The following is a 19917-nucleotide window of genomic DNA, read 5'->3' as shown; positions in this document are numbered from 1 at the left end:
GGAGGAGACACAGATAAAGGCATGGCATGCCCTTCTAAAATCATGTAAAACACCGCACGGTTACTCCAAGCGGAGTCTCCCTTTTTTCCAAAAATTGGGCCACACACACACCCACCCCTTCAGTGGCAGCACTTGTGCCCCAGTTGTACACTTCACAGGTAGATTTGCATCAAGCACATTCAAAAATACGCCATCCTTAACCGTCCCCAGGATGACACCGGTGTAGGTATCTAAGTCTTTCCTGATCCCAGCTCTGTTCATCTTGGATCATTTTTAAAAACACTGTAAGCAAGAGTTACTCCAAGTGGAGTCTCCCTTTTTTTCCAAAAATTGGGCCCCACACACACCAACCCCTTCAGTGGCAGCACTTGTGCCCAAGTTTTACACTTCACAGCTAGATTTACATCAAGCACATTCAAAAATACGCCATCCTTAACCGGCCCCATGATGACCCCGGGGTAGGTAGCAAAGTCTTTGCTGAACCATGACTTTTTCATCTTGGCTCCTTTTTAAAAAACACAGCAAGCAAGGGTTACTCCAAGCGGAGTCTCCCTTTTTTCCAAAAATTGGGCCACACACACACCCACCCCTTCAGTGGCAGCACTTTTGCCCCGGTTGTACACTTCACAGGTAGATTTGCATCAAGCACATTCAAAAATACACCATCCTTAACCGTCCCAAGGATGACCCCGGGGTAGATAGCTAAGTCTTTCCTGATCCCAGCTCTGTTCATCTTGGATAATTTTTAAAAACAATGTAAGCAAGGGTTACTCCAAGCGGAGTCTCCCTTTTTTCCAAAAATTGGGCCCCACACACACCCACCCCTTCAGTGGCAGCACTTGTGCCCCAGTTGTACACTTCACAGCTAGATTTGCATCAAACACATGCAAAAATACGCCATCCTTAACCGATCCCAGAATGACCCCAGGGTAGGTAGCAAAGTCTTTGCTGAACCATGACTTGTTCATCTTGGCTCCTTTTAAAAAACACAGCAAGCAAGGGTTACTCCAAGCGGAGTCTCCCTTTTTTCCAAAAATTGGGCCCAACACACACCCACCCCTTCAGTGGCAGCAGTTGTGCCCCAGTTGTACACTTCACAGCTAGATTTGCATCAAGCACATTCCAAATCCACAAGCATTTACTCTCACCAGGATGACACAGGGGTAGTAAATTCCTTGTGGATCCATGACTTGTTCATTTTGATGAACGTTAGTCTGTCCACATTGTCACTGGACAGACGTGTGCGCTTATCTGTCAGCACACACCCAGCAGCACTGAAGACCCATTCAGAGACAACGCTGGCAGCGGGACATGACAAAATCTCCAAGGCGTAAGTGGAGAGCTCTGGCCATTTTTCAAGATTTGAAGCCCAAAATGAGCAAGGCTCCATTTGCAAAGTCATGGCATCGATGTTCATTTGGAGATACTCCTGTATCATCCTCTCCAGCCGTTGACTATGTGTCAGACTTGTTGTCTCTGGTGGCCTTGCAAAGGATGGTCTAAAAAAATTATGAAAAGATTCAATAAAATTGCTGTTACCAGCACCAGATACGGTTCTACTGGTATGGGTAGACTGTTGAAGATGACGAGACCGTCCCATGTTTGTCAAGTTACAACTGGGAGATTCACTCCCTGCACCACGGTTGTTTGGTGGAAAAGCCGAGCTAAGATCGAGTAACAGCTTCTGCTTATACTCCTGCATACGTGCGTCCCTTTCTATGGCTGGAATTATGTCACAAAATTTGGACTTGTACCGGGGATCTAATAGTGTGGCAAGCCAGTAGTCATCATCACTTCTAATTTTGACAATACGAGGGTCATGTTGGAGGTAGTGCAGCAAGAAGGCGCTCATGTGTCTTGCGCAGTCATGCGGACAAAGTCCACGCTGTGTTTGTGGCATAGAGGTGCAAACCGTTCTTTCTTCCTCTGACATCTCCCCCCAACCTCTTTCAACAGAAATTTGACCAAGGTCTCCCTCATCCGCTGAGTCTTCCATGTCCATGGACAGTTCGTCCTCCATTTCTTCATGTTCTCCTGCACCTTCCTCAACATTTCGCCTGCTACTATGTGCCCTTGTTGGTCCCTGTCGCCCATGGTCCCATACCTGCCGCGTTGGTGATGATGAACGTCTGGATCTTGGTGATGTTGTTGTGTCTTGAGCATATGAATCCTCCTGCAGCTCCTCCCCTTCCTGTTGTCCCACCCCCTGACTCCGAATAGTGTTTAGCGTGTGCTCCAGCATGTAAATGACTGGAATTGTCATGCTGGTAATGGCATTGTCAGCGCTAAACATATTCGTCACCATGTCGAAACTGTGCAGAAGGGTACATAGGTCCTTGAGCTGAGACCACTCCATGAGGGTGATCTTCCCCACCTCTGCATCTCGTTGACCCAGGGTGTACGTCATGACGTATTGCACCAGGGCTCGACAGTGCTGCCACAGTCACTGTAACATGTGGAGAGTTGAATTCCAGCGTGTCGGCACATCGCATTTCAGGCGATGAACCGGCAGGCTGAAAGACTTCTGGAGCGATGCAAGTCGCTCAGCAGCGGTGGTTAAACGGCGGAAGTGAGAAGACAATTTTCGTGCCCTGTTCAGAAAGCCATCTAGGCCAGGATAGTGTGTTAAAAATTGCTGGACAACAAGGTTCAACACGTGAGTCATACAAGGCACGTGTGTCACCTTGCCCAGGCGAAGGGCCACACCCAGGTTTGCAGTATTGTCGCACACGGCCTTACCAGGCTGCAGGTTGAGTGGAGACAACCATTTATTAAACTCAGTCTCCAAAGCTGCCCACAACTCAGCCGCTGTGTGACTCTTATTTCCAAGACATTTCAAGCTAAAGACCACCTGATGCCATTGCGCTCTGCTGCCAGCATAGTAATGAGGGGTGCGTGATTCCTTCTGCACAGTTACAACGCTGGTGGCCTGACCAGGCAGGCTTGGGGGGGAGGTGGAGGACCCAGACGAGGTGGAGGAGGCAGAAGCAGTGGCGGAACTTGGACAGACAGAGGATTGACACACAAGTCGTGGGGACGGCAAGACTTGTGCAGCAGACCCTTCACCATCTATCACCATAGTTACCCAGTGACCAGTCAGCGACATGTAACGTCCCTGTCCATGCTTTCTGGTCAAAGTATCACACACTGAGTTTCTCAAGGAAGCGGTGATGTTGTGTGCGACATGCTGGTGTAGCGCAGGCACACCTTTCTTAGAGAAATAGTGGCGACTGGGCATCTGGTACTGTGGCACAGCGACAGACATAATAAGGTCTCTAAAATCCTGTGTGTCCAACAGGCGGAAAGGTAGCATTTCGGTAGCCAAGAGCTTACAGAGGGATAAAGTCAACCTCTTAGCTTTGTCATGGGTCGCAGGAAATGGCCTTTTATTTGTCCACATCTGAGGGACAGAGATCTGGCTGCTGTGAGTAGATGGTGGTGAGTAGGGTGTCCATGAAAAAATGCAGGTTTGCGGGGAAAGTGCAGGCGTAGACATGATGTTGCCTTCATCCAACGTTGATGCTATCGATGTCTGAGAGAGCTGTACACACGCACTTGTTTCCCCTTCCAAACCAACTGACGACCTACCAAGCAAACTGCCTGTTGCGGTTACAGTGGTGGAAGTTGTGCGTAGAAAACCAGGTGTGACAGCTGTCCCCACAGTCCTAGAAGATGAAGAGCGCGCGGATGCACTTGAAGGGGCAGGCGGTGGATGGTTCGCTCCGCGACATATGATATTTATTCATGTGACGATTCATGGAAGAAGTTGTCAAACTCCTGAGGTTTTGCCCTCTACTAACAGAATCACGACAAATTTTACATATCACATGATTTGGGCGATCTTTTTCTATGTCAAAAAAGGTCCAGTCTAGGCAAGGCTTAGAGGGCATGCGACCTGCTGAGCCCCCCCGACTAGTGCTCAGAGGCAGAGTGGTGGCTGAGGATGCAGTTGTAGATGTGCTACCAGTACTACTCCTCTGTCCAGGAAGGCGCAAGGTAACTTCGTCGTCAGTAGCATCCTCCTCCACCGCCTCTGTTGACCTCCTCGAGTGCCTGACTGTGGGTTGACAGTAGGTGGGATCTAGAACTAGAACTTCCTCATCAAGCGTTGTGTTTGCACTCCCCCCACCCTCAGACTGAGCCTCTTCCTGACGTGAACCAATATTTAAGTTGTCATCTCAATCTGGTATCTGCGTCTCATCGTCATCAGTATGTTCCTCATTGTCTATAACAACAGGTGTTACAGTTTGTGAATAAGGGTCAACATTATGCTCAGAAACTTGGTCCTCATGGCCTGAATCAGAGTCAAAAAAGTTCTGGGCATCACTGCAGACCATTTCCTGGTCTGTACTCACTGTAGCCATCTCAGTTCCACCATACTGTGCAGGGCGGATGGAGACTTCAGAGCTGGGAGAAAGCAAGTGTGATTGGGATGACAACTCAGAGGACTGGTGTTTTTTGCGGTAGTTGAGGTGGCGGAGAGGGCACTTGTTGGACAACTTGAGATCCATTCAAGCATTTTCTTTTTTTGGCCATCATCTACCTTTGTTCCAGTTGTTCGTGTCCGTAAAAAAGGGAGCACATCGGATTGTCCACGGTAAGTAGTAGACATCTTACTTTTGCTAGAAGATGGTCTATCTTTAGCAGATGTTAATAGAGCTTTGCCACCTTCCCCACGGACAAACCCTTTTTTCCTTTTCCAACACGCCTCTTCCCCTTTCCACCAGCATCTGTCATTTTGCCACTCATTTTGATTGCGACAAGATTGTGCACTTAAAATGTGGTAGTAAAAATTGAGAGGTGGTGTAGATTGCAGCGGTGGTCTATCTTTATTAACAGCAGAATAAACAACAATAACTATCCCTGACAATGCAACTACGGCCCTTAAACTGTCAGCATAGTTTGCTAGTATAATGGCTTAGTAACAATGAGTTTGAATGTGCAATGCAGAGGTCCTGCAAATAGATTTGCACTAGTGGGACACTAATGGAAGTCCAACAGCCACTTTTAGGATGCCACTAAGTTTACTCAGTGTTTGCTAGAATAATGGCTTAGTAACAATGAGTTTGAATGTGCAATGCAGAGGTGCTGCAAATAGATTTGCACTAGTGGGACAATAATGGAAGTCCAACAGCCACTTTTAGGATGCCACTAAGTTTACTCAGTGTTTGCTAGTATAATGGCTTAGTAACAATGAGCTTGAGTGTGCAAAGGGCAGGAGGGTACAGTGGCAGGCTTGTGGGTCAGTGTACAGGAAAGGAAGCCTCACTTTCTATCCCTCCTAATGGGGAAATGCAGCGAGGAAGTCCCTGACATTAGCTACACAGACGCTGTTATCTGTAGCTGTTAAAATCTGTTTCCACGGACCTGACTGTCTCCTATGGCTCTGAGCCTGCTGTTATTAGCCCTTACAAGGGGATTATAGAAACTTCTATCCCTATTCTGTATAGCGCTGTGTGTAGAGCGTACACAGCAGTATCAGAGACAGGAGCTACGCCAGCGGTGACTGACACCCAGACGCAGAAGAGATATTGGCGTCCGGACGGGCAGATACTCGTTTTTATAATGCAGGGACATGTGACATGGACATCCTATCACACATGCCGTTGCTTCTCTGGCTAAAAGTCCACTTAGCTGTGTGTGTGTCTGGGATTGGCTGACATGCTGGCCCGCCCCACTACACGCGCGCGCTTAGGGAAGGAAGACAAGGAAAAAAAAAAAAATGGCGATCGCCATTATCCCAGCAGCAGTGATCTGAATGCGCTGTTCCCGTACACTATACGCTGAAATTTCATAATAGTGTGAGTCACAGAGTGACTTACACTATTACAGCGGAAAGCCAGCTAGTAATTAGCTTGGCTTTTTGCTGCTAGAACCATTCTCGAACCTAACTAGAACTATCGAGCTTTAGCAAAAAGCTCGAGTTCTAGTTCGGTCTAGAACAGCTCCCAAAATCACTCGAACCGCGAAGTGGAGAACCATGAACCGCGAACCGCGCTCAACTCTATCCATTAATTGTTGTCTTTCTGCCATCAGTGGTTTTCAACTATATCACACTCATACATTACATTCTATAAGGCAATTAGGCAACTCACATGTCATTATTTTTTCTAAACTATGGTTCATATAAAAAGATGTAGACATCCATTTTTTAGACAGAAATTGTCTATTAAAGTGAATTGTTCAGTGAAAAAGAATGGACAACTCAGTGATGGTATCCATGTGTGGGCCATTTTTAAGTGACTCATTGCCAGGAATAGCTTGGAAACCTTCATTGTTTATTTTTTGCATGCGAAAAAAATGGATCAGCAGCGGGGGGTAGCCAGCACTGCTTGAAAAATGACATGCAAAAAATTAAAAGTGTAAATTCACAAATAATTCCATCTGTACTACAATGCAAAATGAGATTTTTAGCAAAAAATTGATCAACCTTTTGAGCCACCACTGCCACGTCATGGTAAATCTCAATAGGGGGGTCCTACTCTATATTTAATATTTCCATTGTGACATGCGGCCTCAAAAATTCATTAAAAGTAGAACCATATTAAAGCAACACATTTACCTGTAACATTTCAGAAACTGCTTCCATGTTTGCAAGGAGAGGCAACCACGGATAATGGTAGCCCAGGTCCCAGAATGTGTAACAAACCTCACACACACCAGAACAATGTCAGAACTAACCCTCACAGTGCCAGACCAGGGTCCATAAATAAAGGCTGAACAGGCCCAAGTAAATGGTGCCGAATTACAAAGCCTGTGGAGAAGGGGGAGGTGGTGAAGTGTTTTTGCATTGTAGTACAGCTGGAATTATTTGTAAATTTACACTTTTAATTTTTTGCATGCCATTTTTCAAGCAGTGCTGGCTCCCCCCTCTTCTGATGTATATTGGTTTGGTGGCTGATCCCCACCATGCCGTGCACGCCTGGTCTGGTTTGCAGATTCCTTTTGTTTCTACCAAAATTATATATTGGTAGTTGTTCACACTTCACCACCTCCCCCTTCTCCACAGGCTTTGAAATTAAGCACCATTTTCTTGGGCCTGTTCTGCCTTCATTCATGGACCCAGGTCTGGCACTGTGAGGGTTAGTTCTGACATTGTCCTAGTGTGTGTGACGTTTGTTACACATGCTGGGACCGGGGCTACCATTATTCATGGTTGCCTCTCCTTGCAAACATGGAAGCGGTTTCTGAAATGTTACAGGTAAATGTGTTGCTTTAATATGGTTCTACTTTTAATGAATTTTTGAGGCTGCATGGCACAATGGAAATATTAAATATAGAGTAGGACCCCCCATTGAGATTTGCCATGACGTGGCAGGGGTGGCTCAAAAGGTTGACAATTTTTAGCTAAAAATCTCATTTTGCATTGTAGTACAGTTGGAATTTTTGTGAATTTACACTTTGAATTTTTCGTATGCCATTTTTCAAGCAGTGCTGGCTCCCCCTTCTGAGAAAAATGGATGACATGGATTTTAAAAATGAGCACACGGACCAAAACCATATGAAAAATGGACCAGCCCACTGATGATAAATAGCCCCTTGAAAACATCACTAACATATGAATAAGGCCTAACTCTTAACACCTTCATGATATTTGACTTAAAGGGGTATTTCCATCTCCAATATCCTATCCCAATATGTAGTAGGTGTAATAATAATAATATTAGCAAATACCTCCAATTAGAAATGTACAACCCCTGGCAACAATTATGGACTCAACTGGCTCTGAGGATGTTCATTCAGTTGTTTACTTTTGTTTAAAAAAAAAAAAAGCAGATTACAGGCATGGCACAAAACTAGTCATTTCAAATGACAACTTTCTGGCTTTAAGAAACACTAAAAAAAAATCATGAAAACAATGTGCTAGCCAGTAACGGTTACTTTTCAAAACCAAACGGGGAAAAATTATGGAATCACTCAATTCTGAGGAAAAAAATATGGAGTCATGAAAAACAAACAAACAAAAAAAACTCTCCAATACAGCACTAGTATTTTGTTGCACCATCTCTGGCTTTTATAACCGCTTGCAGTCACTGAGGCATGGACTTAATGAGTGACAAACAGTACTCTTCATCAATCTGGCTCCAACTTTCTCTGATTGCTGTTGCCAGATCAGCTTTGCAGGTTGGAGCCTTGTCATGGACCATTTTCTTCAACTTCCTTTAAAGATTTTCAATTGGATTGAGATCCAGACTATTTGCAGGCCATGACATTGACCTTATGTGTCTTCTTTGAAGGAGTGTTTTCACAGTTTTTGATCTATGACAGGATACATTATCATCTTGATAAATGATTTCATTATCCCCAAACATCCTTTGAATTGATGGGATAAGAAAAGTGTCCAAAATTTTAATTTAAACTTGGGCATTTATTGAAGATGTAATGACAGCCATCTCCCCAGTGCTTTTACCTGACATGCAGCCCCATATCATCAATGACTGTGGAAATTTACATGTTCCCTTCAGGCAGTCCTCTTTATAAATCTCATTGGAACGACACCAAACAAAAGTTGCAGCATCATCACCTTGCCCAATGCAGATTCGTGATTCATCACCGAATATGACTTTCATCCAGTCATCCACAGTCCATAATTGTTTTTCCTTAGCCCATTGTAACCTTGTTTTTTTCTGTTTAGGTGTTAATGATGGCTTTTGTTTAGCTTTTCTGTATGTAAATCCTATTTCCTTTAGGCGGTTTCTTACAGTTCGGTCACAGACATTGACTCCAGTTTCCTCCCATTCATTCCTCATTTGTTTTGTTGTGAATTTCCTGTTTTGGAGACATATTGCTTTAAGTTTCCTGTCTTGACGCTTTGATGTCTTCCTTGGTCTATCAGTATGTTTGCCTTTAACAACCTTCTCATGTTGTTTGCATTTGGTCCAGATTTTAGACACAGCTGACTGTGAACAACCAACATCTTTTGCAACATTGCGTGATGACTTACCCTCTTTTAAGAGTTTTATAATCCTCTCCTTTGTTTCAATTGACATCTCTCGTATTGGAGCCATGATTCATGTCAGTGCACTTGGTGCAACAGCTCTCCAAGGTGTGATCACTCCTTTTTAGATGTAGACTAACGAGCAGATCTTATTTGATGCAGGCGTTAGTTTTGGAAATGAAAATTTACAGGTTGATTTTTCTACTCTGATTGTTGTGGCTTATTTTCCTCATTGTACAACCCTTACTCTGGGATGCTGCCACCAACTATGGATTTATATTGGACCATGTGTATTTTATTTACTTATTAATAGTATATATATTCAATTATTTATTGGATATTTCATGGAACGGCTGTTTGTTATACACAATGTTAAGTGTTTTTAAATGTCTTGCACTTTGTTGTTTGGATATAATAAAGGCTTTATATATACATTTTCTATATTGGTGTGCACAGTCTCTTGGCAGAGTTTCTTTTAACCTTTTTTTTCTAGTTTACAAAATAGTCACTTGTAGGGGGTTTCTGCTGATTTGCTGTCAGGGGTTGTTTCAATGCAACATGGTGATCTGAATGTATTCTAGCCAAAATAGCGCTCCAAAATTCAAATAACGCTTCTTCCCTTCTGAGCCACGATGTGAGCCTAAAAAATAATTTTCCACCACATATGGGATATGTGGTAGTGATGCGTTTTTTTGCAAGGAGGTGTAAATTGGGTGCATGAATGTGGTGTAAAACGTTTAGCGAGAAATGAAGGAAAGCGATCCAGCTGAGTGACCAGGTGATTTATTCAGTGCAATACAGACATGGCATAGTCTGTATTGCACTGAATAAATCACCTGGTCACTCAGCTGGATCGCTTTCCTTCATTTCTCATTGCTGCGGCTGGGGCAGGGCCGGAACCGAGTCTGAGGTGCGGTGAGGTCAGACGTGGGTGAGCTGGATTCCATAAAAAGTTTAGCACCAAATCTGCATCTCTTGGCAAAATAATGAAGTTTTCTGCCATGAGATGCCGGTCTGTGAACTCAGTAAGGGCGGCTTTGCACGTTGCGACATCGCACGTGCGATGTCGGTGGGGTCAAATCGAAAGTGACGCACATCCGACGTCACTTTCGACATCGTACTGTGTAAATGCTAGATGATACGATGAACGAGTGCAAAAACGTCGTTATCGTATCATCGTTGCATTCACCGACATTTCCATAATGCCGGTGCCGCAAAAGGTACAATGTTGTTCCTCGTTCCCGCGGCAGCACACACCGCTGTGTATGAAGCCGCAGGAGCAAGGAACATCTCCTTACCTGCCGCCGGCGGCTATGCGGAAGGACGGAGGTGGGCGGGATGTTTACATCCTGCTCATCTCCGCCCCTCCGCCGCTATTGGCCGCCTGCCGTGTGACGTCGCTATGACGCCGCACGACCCGCCCCTTTAGGAAGGAGGCGGGTCGCCGGCCAGAGCGACAGTCGCAGGGCAGGTGAGTGCATGTGAAGCTGGCGTAGCGATAATTTTCGCTACGCCAGCTATCACACGATATCGTACCTGCGACGGGGGCGGGGACTATCGCGTGCGACATCACAGCATCGGCTTGCGATGTCGGAACGTGCAAAGCCTGCCTAAGAGTTCATTCAGGTTCCTCTGAGGTCAGGTTACCTGCGGTCACAGGTGAAGGACTGTGGGAACCTCCAGCTGATTGCTTCAGCTCAAACCCTGCCTGAAGATACAGACTGCTGTCACGTTCTATGTTCGCTCGCTGTGCCTTCAGTATGTATGTAGCAGAGCTGAAATCATCGTGGGACCTCGAGTGGATTATGTCTGACTTGGGTGTTTGGGGTTAATAAATTGGTGAAAGAGGGTGTTTTTTTGTCTTTTATTATAATTAAAGGATTTTTTCGATGTTTGTGTTAATTTCTTTTCACTAACAGATTTGTAATGGGGGGGTCTCAAAGACACCTCCCATTACTTATTTATGGCTTAGTGGCAGCTGTGAGCTGTTATTAACCCTTTATTACCCAAATTGCTAACACACCAAAGCAATCGGAATAGCCGGGTAAAGTTCCGGGACTGTCATATCTCATGGAGGCGACTATTGGGTTGCTGCAGGGTGCTATTTTTAGGCTGAATGGCCAAATAAGCATAGGTATCCCCAGCCTGAGAATATCAGCCCCAGCTGTCAGGCTTTATCATGGCTGGGTATCAAAATTTGGGGGGACTGCATGCTTTTATAAATTATTTATTTAAATAATTTAAAAAATAGACACATGCGGTTCCTCCAATTTTGATACACACCTAAGATAAGTGCATAGCTGGGGGCTTCAGCCTGTAGCCGTCGGCTTTATCTGTGCTGGTATCAATAAATGGGAGGACCCTACATCAATTTATTTATTTTATACCACGATAGACACGCAGACAGGGTCAATGATTCCAAGCAATCACCGACGCTGTCTGGGGGCGAGGTCTGGCTGCAGCCAATCAGAGACGCCGGTGGGCTGGGAAAGCAGTGAATATGGATGAGGGATAATCAGTGGCTTCAGAAGTACAGCCACGGGAGCAGTTACATTCGCAGGGAGGTTCGTTAAGTATGACGTGTTTTATCCCTTTTGCTTCTTTTTTTTTACAGTAATAAAATACTTGACATGGCTGTGATGTGGCCAGGAGCGCGTTTTCTGCAAACAAAGACTTAACGAACTTGGCCAACTTTTGAGCAAAGTGTTCAGTAAGCTGAGCCCGAATGAATAGGCCAAGGCTCATACCAAATCTGAAATTGGCAAACATGAACTGAACAAGTTCGCTCATCTCTAATCCAGAGCACCTGCTGCCATTTTTTTGCAGCCAAGTTCTTATGCTATTGAGTGTAATTGAGTATAAAAATATACTATAAACCTTTCAAAGTTCTAGTTTGAATTTTTTACAAACCTCCTGAAAACCTTTGAATAGTGCTACTGTATATACAGTGGTGAAAAAAAGTATTTAGTCAGCCACCAATTATGCAAGCTCTCCCACTTAAAAGGGTGATAGAGGTCTGTAATTGACATCATAGGTAGACTACAACTATGAGAGACCAAAGGAGAAAACAAATCCAGAAAATCACCTTGTCTAATTTGGCAAGTTGTTGTTTTTTTTTTTTTTTAAATTATGGTGGAAAATAAGTATTTGGTCAATAACAAAAGTTCATCTCAATATTTTGTTATATATCCTTTGTTGGCAATGATAGAGGTCAAATGTTTTCTGTAAGTCTTCATGAGGTTAGCACACACTATTGGTGGTATGTTGGCCCATTCCAGATCCATGCAGATCTCTTCAAGAGCAGTGATGGTTTGGGCCTGTCGCTGGGCAACACGAACTTTTAACTCCCTCCAAAGGTTTTCTATGGGTTTGAGATCTGGAGACTGTCTAGGCCACTTCAGGACCTTCATATGAAGCCACTCCTTCATTGCCCTCGTGGTGTGCTTGGGATCATTATCATACTGAAATACTCAGCCATGGTTTATCTTCAATGCCCTTGCTGATGGAAGGAGGTTTGCACTCAAAATCTCATAATATACGGCCCCATTCATTCTTTCATTTACACGGATCAATTGTCCTAGTCCTTTTGTAGACAAACAGCCCCAAAGCATGATGTTTCCACCCCAATGCTTCACAGTAGGTATGGTGTTTTTTGGTTGCAACTCAGCATTCTCTTTCCTCCAAACACGACGAGTTGTGTTTCTACCAAACAGTTCTACTTTGGTTTCATCAGACCATATGACATTCTCCCAATACTCTTCTGGATAATCCAAATGCTCTCTAGCAAGCTTCAGACAGGCCTGGACATGTACTGGCTTAGGCTTCTTTCACACATCCGTGTATCTGGTACGTGTTTGGCCCGTTTCCTCACGTACCGGAGACACGGCACATGTAGACCCATTAAAATCAATGGGTCTGCGCTCACGTGCGTATTCTGCCATGGACCGTGTGTACGTGTGGAGCATATGTGTGCCCGTGTGCTCCACATGTAGACATGTCCGTTTTTCTCCGACATCACGGGTGCCACACGACCCGCAAACGGACCACACGGAGGTGTTCCGTGTGACACGCACCGGAGAAAACCCACGTGTTTTTGAGAAAAAAATAACAAATCTTTACTCACCTTCTCCAGCCCTACAGTCTCTGCCGTTGCTGTCACTTGCTTCCAACCGCCGCTCATTACGCTCATTGCATATTCACTTCACTGCGGCCGGAAGCAGCAGCAGCGGGGAGTCGGCAGGACCGGAGACCGAAGATCAGCATCACGGACAGCAATGCCAGGGACAGGTGAGCAGAAAGTTCCTGTTCTCCGTGTGTTATCACGGATAACACACGAAGAACACATGTGTGCCATAAACATGGCTCACAGAGGGCAATATGCACGTTTGACACGTCCGTGAAAAACGTGCATGATTTTCACGGACGTGAGAAAGAGGCCTTAAGCAGGGGAACATGTCTGGCACTGCAGGATCTGAGTCCCTGGCAGCGTAGTGTGTTACTGATGGTAACCTTTGTTATGGTGGTCCCAGCTCTATGCAGGTCATTCACTACATGTGGTTCTGGGATTTTTGCTTACCGTTCTTGTGATCATTTTGACCCAATGGGGTGAGATCTTGTTTGGAGCCCCAGATCGAGGGAGATTACCAGTGGTCTGGTATGTCTTCCATTTTCTTGTTATTGCTCCCACAGTTGATTATATCACACGAAGCTGCTTGCCTATTGCAGATTTAGTCTACCCAGCTTGGTGCAGGGCTACAATTTTGTATCTGGTGTCGTTCGACAGCTCTTTGGTCTTTACCATAGTGGAGTTTGGAGTGTGACTGTTATGGACAGGCGTCTTTTATACCGACAACAAGTTCAAAGAGGTGCCATTACTACAGGTAATGAGTGAAGGACAGAGGAGCCTCTTAAAAAAGAAGTTACAGGTCTGTGAGACCCAGAAGTCCTGCATATTTTTGATGACTAAATACTTATTTTCCACCGTAATTTGCAAAAAAAAATCTTGCCAAATCAGACAAGGTGATTTTCTGAATTTGCTTTCTCATTTTGTCTCTCATAGTTGTGGTCTACTTATGATGTCAATTACCGGCCTCTCTTATCTTTTTAAGTGGAAGAACTTGCACAATTGGTGGCTGACTAAATACTTTCTTCCCCACTGCATATATATATATATATATATATATATATTTACATTTACATTACAGCTGTCCCTGCAGCTTTACTGTTTCTTACAGTATTTCTCATAAAGTGGGGTAATAGCTAACAAATACAATGTGTATAGATAAAATTACCTCTCAACGTCTCAGGAGTAGTTGCAGCATGTTATACTGTTTCTTTTATTATGCTGATCTTACATATTTTTGTTTGTATGAAAATCATGTCCACTAAAAATCATTAGCCCAGGACTCTTCTCCTCCAAGCATATTAGAAACAGACTGCGTTAAAAATACAGTGCCACTTTCAAATAATGGCTGTTAATTCTTAGGCGCTCTATGGTGCAATGGAATTCCTATTGATTTAAGAATAGATTTGCTCTCAGACTAAAATGAGTTCATCACAGATAACAATATTACAAAATGAATAATGATTAGATACTTATTATTGCTGCCAAAGGAAGAACAGCAAACAATGAATGTATTATGCTATATGTTCAATAATATTTGGATGTTCTGATACACTGTATCCATTATTTTATTTATATTTTTTTTTTACTTTGACAGAGTTCTTATATAGAAATCAAAATGCCATGAGAGGCAGGATTATAATCGGACCCCATGTCTTCTATTTTATTTATACAGTATCTCGCAAAAATGAGTACACCTCTCATATTTTTCTAAAAATGTTATTATATCTTTTCATATGACAACAGTGAAGATATAACACTGACAAAATGTAAAGTAGTTAGTGTACAGCTTGTATAGCAGTGTAAATTTGGTGTGCCCTCTAAATATCCCAACTCAAAGCCATTTAATGTCTAAACCGCTGGCAATAAAAATGAGGGCACTCCTAAGAGAAAATGGCCAAATTGTGCCCAATTAGCCATTTTTCCTCCCCAATGTTATGTCACTCATTAGTGTTACAAGGTCTCGGGTGTGAATGGGGACCAGGTGTGTTATATTTATTGTTCTATTTCACACATTCTCTCATTCTGGTCACCTCATGACAAAAAAATTCACTGAGAATCTGAAAAAAAAGATTTGTTGCTCTACATAAGGATGGCCTAAGCTATAAGAAGATTGCTACCACACTGAAACTGAGATACAGGATGGTGGCCAAGACCATACAGCAGTTTAAAAAGACAGGATCCACTCAGAACAGGCCTCACCATGGTTGATCAAAAACGTTGAGTGCACATGCTCAGCGTCATATCCAGAGGTTGTCTTTTCAAAATAGGCATATGAGTGCTGCCAGCGTTACATGGGTGTGGGGTCAGCCTGTCAGTGCTCAGACCATACACTGCATCAAATTAATCTGCATGGCTGTCATCCCAGAAGGAAACATTTTCTAAAGATTATGCAAAAGAAACCCTGCAAACAGTTTGCTAAAGAAAAGCAGACTAGGGACATGGAATACTGTAACCATGTCTTGTGGTCAAATGAGACCAAGATAAACTTATTTGGTTTAGATTGTGTCAAGCGTATGTGGCAGCAACCAGGTGAGGAGTATAAAGATAAGTGTGTCATGCATACAGTCAAGCATGGAGGTGGAAGTGTCATGGTTTGAGGCTGCATGAGTGCTGCTGGCTAGGTGGAGCTACAGTTCATTGAGGGAACTGTGTGACATGCTGAAGCAAAGCATAATCCTCACCCTTCAAAAACTGGGCCGCAGGGCAATATTCCAACATGATAACGGCCCCAAACACACCTCCTAGATGACAACTGCCTTGCTAAAGAAACCGAGAGTAAGGCCTTTCATACATCACTATTTTTGCACCAGTGTTTCATCAGTATTTGGAAACCAAAACCTGGAGTTTGGTATCTCCAAAACACAGAAACAAGTGTCAGGCTTTCAATGATAGTTTTTTTTCTGTAAGTTCCAGTCCTGGTCTTCGCATCCAAATGCTGATCAAACACTGGTGCAAATATACTGATATGTGAAAAAGGCCGAAAGGTGCTGGACTGGCAAAGCATGTCTCCCGAATTAAACTCTATTAAGCATCTGAGGGGCATCCTCAACTGGAAGATGGAGGAGCGCAAGGTCTCACCAGCTCCCTGATGTCGTTATGGAGGATGGAACAGGATCCAGTGGCTCCTGTTAAGCTCTAGTGAACTCCATGTCCAAGAGAGTTAAGGCAGTGCTTGATAATGGTGATCACACAAAATATTGACACTTTGGGCACAATTTGGCTGTTTTAACTTAGGGGTGTACTCACTTTTGTTGCCAGTGGTTTAGACATTAATGGCTGTGTGTTGAGTCATTTAGAGGACACACTAAATTTACACTGTTATACAAGCTGTACATTGACTACTTTACATGTAGTAAATACATTACTTGTATTAAAGTGTATTATCTTCAGGTTCCTGCATAGAAATGTCCACAATTGGCGACAGGTGCGTAATACCTACCAATCCTGCACAAATTCCAGTGGATTATGTACCTGTCGCCAATCATAAATGCTTCCTTCTAGGAAAATGTAGCTGGCAGCTCAATGGTGCTGTTTAACTTCTGTTGCAAAAGTGAGTTCTGCCAGATAATCCCTTTATTATTTTCATATTATTATAATAATTATTAGTATTGCAAATTATCAATATAATATAATGTAATGTACAAATAAGATGCCAACTGTCTAATACAGGCCATATAGTAGGTATTTAGAATAGTATACCTAAATCTAGGCAAAATTTCCCTAAATAAGTCACAGTCTGACTTTTGAATACTCACATGCACAGAGTGAAGATTCAACCATCTGCAGACACAGAGTAACTGCAAATTGTCATCCCAACTCCTTAACCCCTTCACGACAGGCTGATTTTGCGCTTTCCATTTTTTTCCGCCTTCCTTCTTCCGAGAGCCGTAACTTTTATTTATTTTTTAATCAATCTGGTCATGTGAGGGCTCGTTTTTTGTGGAACGAGCTGTAATTTTAAATGAGACCATGAGTTTTACCATTTAGTGTACTGGAAAATAGCAACAATTGCAAAAAAAATGTGCAATTGCACTATTGTTTTTGAGATATTTTATTCACTGTGTTCACTATATGGCAAAACTGATGTGTTGGTGTGATGCCTGAGGTCAGTACAAGTCTGTAGATACTAAACATGAATATTTTTACTTTTATCTAAGGGGTTAAAAAAAATCAGAAGTTTGTCCGAAAAAAGTGGTGTACGTTTTGCACCATTTTCTGCAACCCATAGCGTTCTCATTATTCAGGATTTATGGCTGAGTGAAGGCTTAATTTTTGCATCTCGGGCTGACATTTTTAATGGTATTATTTTTGCCCAGATGCTACATTTTGATCGCCTGTTATTACATTTTGCATAAAATTTGCAGCAACCAAAAAACATAATTTTGGCGTTTGGAATTTTTTTGCCTCTACGACGTGTACCAATCTGAATAATTGATTTTATATTTTGATAGATTGGGCATTTCTGAACACAGCGATACCAAATGTGTGTATATTTTAATTTTTTTAACCCTTTAATTTTCAATGGGGCGAAAGGGGGGTGATTTGAACTTTTAAGGGTTTTTTTTGTTAATGTTTCAAAACTTTTAGGGGGCTATAAGGATCAGCAGTCTGATCACTCATTTATTTCTCCCAATGAGAGCAGCACAGCTGAGATAGGGAGAAATGATCATCTCTTGTAACCTGCAGTACTCGGCTGCTGGTTACAGGACCTAAGTTATGTGACCTACAGGAGTCATCACATGACCCTGTGCTACCATCACAACCATCGGATCCATGTGATCATGTTACGTGACTTCTGGTGGCGGCCTGTGAGTATGTGGATACCGCAATCGCCGTTAAAATGGCGCTGTCACATCTTGACAGAGCCATTTAAGGGGTTAACAGGTATGGGTGGATAGCGATTCCATTCCTACCTGCGAGGCACATATGTCAGCTGTACAAATCAGCTAACATGTGCGCAGATCCCTGCTTGCAGCCCGCAGCAGCAGGTGGGGATTAACACTATGACTTCAGAGACGTAATATTACTGCCCGTGGTCATTAAGGGGTTAAATTATAATATTCTTGGTGATTTTGGATAGTAAAAGTGGATTGTAGCAAAATTCATGGCGATATAGGGTAGTAAAGTGGGAAATTGTTTTATTATCTGGGTAGTAAAATAATGAAAAATCTGATGTCCAGTGCTTACTTACTTTTGCCAATCCACCACGAAATTCAACTTTGTTTTTTGCCTTACTGTTTTTATACAGATAATTTAGTTAAAATTAGAAGATCGATAGGACTGTACATTCACAGAAGCACAGCAGAAGTTTTACATTGCTCCGCTGTTTCTCTCCATCCTAAGGGGCACTTTGCACACTACGACATCGCAGCTGCGATGTCGGTGGGGTCAAATAGAAAGTGATGCACATCCGGCGTCGCAGTCGATATCATAGTGAGTAAATACTTTTTGATATGATGAACAAGCTCAAAAGCGTCGTTATTGCATCATCGGTGTAGGGTCCGGCATTTCCATGAATTGGGAAATACCGATGTTACGATGTTGTTCCTCGTTCCTGCGGCAGCACACATCACTGTGTGTGAAGCCGCAGGAGCGAGGAACATCTCCTACCTGCGTCCTGCGGCTCACGCCGGCTATGCGGAAGGAAGGAGGGGGCGAGATGTTTACGTCCCGCTCATCTCTGCCCCTCCGCTTCTATTCGCCGCGTGCCGTGTGACGTCACTATGATGCCGCACGACCCGCCCCCTTAATAAGGAGGCGGGTCGCCGGCCAGAGCAACGTCGCAGGGCAGGTGAGTGCATGTGAAGCTGCCGTAGCGATAATGTTCGCTACGGCAGCTATCACCATGATATCGCAGCTGCGACGGGGGCAGGGACTTTCGCGCTCGGCATCGCAGCATCGGCTTGCGATATCGTAGTGTGCAAAGTGCCCCTAAGAGTTTTGGCCACTTTGCCTCTCGTTACCACCTGTGATGCGTCCAATGTAATTCCTTTGAAAATGACAGCAAAATGCTCGTTTTTGTCACTAGGCATGTTGGATATAAAACAGATATATAGTATGCATTTTTAGACTTGACGCATCTATAAGGGATAAGCAGGTTAACAGGTTCTACCCCCCATACCCTATTTACTTAAATAAAGACGATAACTACGACTTTATTGCAAGGAATGGCCACAGCTTTTATTTAACCGTATATATGTATACCAAACTCGTGGCTCAACATGCCACCCATTGTTAAACATAACCTTTATACATATATACCCTTATAACCAAAACCACCGATAGATCCATCCGAGAGGGAAACAACCATCATTCTTAACCCCCCGGCCGTAACCTCCAAACCGGCCCAGAGGACCACCTCGGCCGTGACCAACCGGCCCAAGGTGAGGGGTAATAACGTTCCATCGTTAATTACCCCCACCCAGAACCTGCAGGACCTCCGCCTGCAAGTTCCCATCCACTCCGAAGCCACTCCCCTTGAGCGACTTCGTACCAACCAACCGACTGTCGGTACTCCCAACCTCTCAGACGGACCTATCCCCCCGCTGTGACAACAAAACAAACATTTTTCTTTTTTTTTTTTTTTTTTTAAAAAAGCCATCACCCCCTTTGTAGTTCTTTAGTTCTTTTTTTTTTTTTTTTTTTTTTTTTTATATATAATAAGGGCGGGCGGGTGGGCACAAAGTTCCAGCGACGAAAGGGGAGGTAACACACTTTACATTCTCTTTATACCTCAAACTACGCCCCCACCCCTTCCTTGCTCTCCACCAATCCCCCCTCCAGTACCAACCACCAATCCCATGCCCCCATCTATCTCCCTCATCCCCAACCAAAACCTTTTAACTCCTTACTA

The sequence above is a fragment of the Anomaloglossus baeobatrachus genome, chromosome 6, assembly GCF_048569485.1.
Source record: "Anomaloglossus baeobatrachus isolate aAnoBae1 chromosome 6, aAnoBae1.hap1, whole genome shotgun sequence".
Lineage (NCBI taxonomy): Eukaryota > Metazoa > Chordata > Amphibia > Anura > Aromobatidae > Anomaloglossus > Anomaloglossus baeobatrachus.
This window is presented reverse-complemented; position numbering follows the sequence as displayed.